This window comes from Apis dorsata, unplaced genomic scaffold, assembly GCF_000469605.1.
Source record: "Apis dorsata unplaced genomic scaffold, Apis dorsata 1.3 scaffold_1065, whole genome shotgun sequence".
Classification (NCBI taxonomy): domain Eukaryota; kingdom Metazoa; phylum Arthropoda; class Insecta; order Hymenoptera; family Apidae; genus Apis; species Apis dorsata.
In genome coordinates, this window is record NW_006264163.1 from 29,605 (window position 1) to 32,036 (window position 2,432).

The following is a 2,432-nucleotide window of genomic DNA, read 5'->3' on the forward strand; positions in this document are numbered from 1 at the left end:
TCGATCGGCTCGTTTCGTTCGACGATCTTGACGTGGATGGATACACGTTGAGAAGACACGTAATTGACCTTTTTTTTTCAGTCTGATTTGGAATTTATGTCGATTATTGTACATTTAGAGACACGAGGAGTGTTCTCGAAATGGGTACACACGTCTTTGATATTTTCGTTTTTGAGCATAGCTCGAAAAGAGGTTGTGTTTCGTGAAGGGATGAATTTGTTTGTGGTGCTTATGAAGAGGAAAATTATATGTAATTTTTGAGAGAAAAAGAAGGGACTGAAAAGATTTAATTAATTAATTAATTAAATGATTATAAATGACGGAGCAGGGAAGAAATATATTTATATCACCAGTTTTTGAAAGATATCTATTGATTTATAATCGGTTCAGTTCTTTAAAAAAGCTACTAATTTGTAACTAATTTGTAGCACACTAATAAATTAAATTGAGAATTGATTAATGTATAATAAAGAAGCATGGAAGAATCTGATTTCCAAGTCTTCCTTTCTTTCTTTCTTCGAAAGTTCTTCTATTTTACAATTCATCCCTGTCTCACAAAAGAGAGGTCCCGATTAATGAAAAGAATTTATGAAAGAAACATGTCTGAAGCGGCCACGAACGACCACATCCAAAAATAAGAATGCGCTCATTGTGATTTATAGCCTGCGTCACGCGTCAATGTTGGATGATTATGGATGGTGTTAAACGGCAGCTCCCGACGCAGCAGATGTGGTTCGAGCGGTCTGTACCCTGTACAACAAGGGAGAAAGAGGAGGAGAGCCGTCTAAACCTGCGACCGTGACATTGAAACGTTACGTCGGGCATCCCCCTCACGACGGGATGGACAGACAGACGAATAGATCGAAATCTGCCTTCACGGTCCTTCGTCCCTTCTCACGCGATTCTCCTTTTTCTTCGATGATTCAGAATCGGGCCTCATAAACTCCTGTTAAATATTCATCGATGATAAAAGATCCATAGGCGATGCGAAAAAAGAAAAAAAAAAAAATCACGTTTGCTTCTTTTGATCGAAAACCAGTTACTAAAGTGTTATTGGAAATATGATGAAATAGTAATTATTTCTTTCTATGGTGAGGAATTATCGCGAAGAAATTAATTGTCAATTCGTGTTTCTTTTCATCGAAAACCAATTGTCAAGGAATAATTATTTTATTCTACTTTGAGGAATCATAGCGAAGAGATTGATTGTCGATAGTTGGTTCTTTTCATTGGAAAACAGTTATAAAACGGACACGGAGAATAATTTATTTTATTTTATTCTAATACACGATTAAAGGATTATTTTTCTTCTCCGAAGATCTTTATTTCTTTCGATCGAAAAAGAATCTTCGAGTTATGGGAATGGAAATTTGTCATCGCTATTTATTATAACTGTACTTACTTCGAGTGTTAATGATACAAGTGTTCAAGATTGATGTGCGAAAGAATACAAAAGTCATTCTAATTTTGAGATTTAATTCAATTATACAGCGAATAAAATGAAAACGGAGAATAGAAGAATCAATAAGAAGAATCACATGGAAAGAATCATACTTGAGATTTTCAATATTTCATTACATCGAATCAATTTCTCAATATATATTATTCAATTATATTTTCATCCAATCGTATAAAATTGTTTTATAACTCAGCCACAATCCATCATAAATTCGGCTAACGACGAGCGCAGCTCAATACGTTCATTTACCCTTCCCCAGACGCATGCAAAGTCATTACAGGGTCAATCAAAGTCCATCAACCATTCCCCCGAGAAAGAAAGGTATCGTCCAGCTCTTTCGACTTTCGAACACATCCATCCAGTCTCGACTGGAGCGCAGAACGTTTGAGGCACGGCCAGTGAAGCGTTTTGCACGGAATTCGATCTACCCAAGGCACAGTGGGACGCGTATTTATACCCACGGTAGCATGAAAGATTCAAGCGTCACACAGAATGCACGCGGTTCGCCGAAGTGGACGTCGGCTTTTCGGTGCGGCGGAACGATCAAGGTGGATACAAGAACACCGAACAGAAGTATGTATCCTTCACGACGATCGAGAGGATCGAAGCTGACGTGTGTGCAAGATCCGGCCGATACACACGTCCCGGGGCGGTTCTAACCGGACAAGATCGCGTTATATTCCATCCTGATCGCGGGAATGTTCACTTTCGTATGCGAAAAGGGGGGAGGAACAATGGCGTAAGTGGCATGCACGACCGCACAGACGGACAGACGGCCCTGCGGGAAATTGCATTGCACGCATCGGACGGGCACACGGAATTGTGCCTCTGTCTATCTCTTTCCGTCGTCGGCCGCCTTCTCTGTCCGCTCGTCTGTCGTTCCCCGGCCGCGTGTCAGGGCCCCGATGTCCTCCTTCCTGCCCACTTACGATCGTCAACCGGCCACCTGTCCCTGCGTATCTTGCCCACCCGT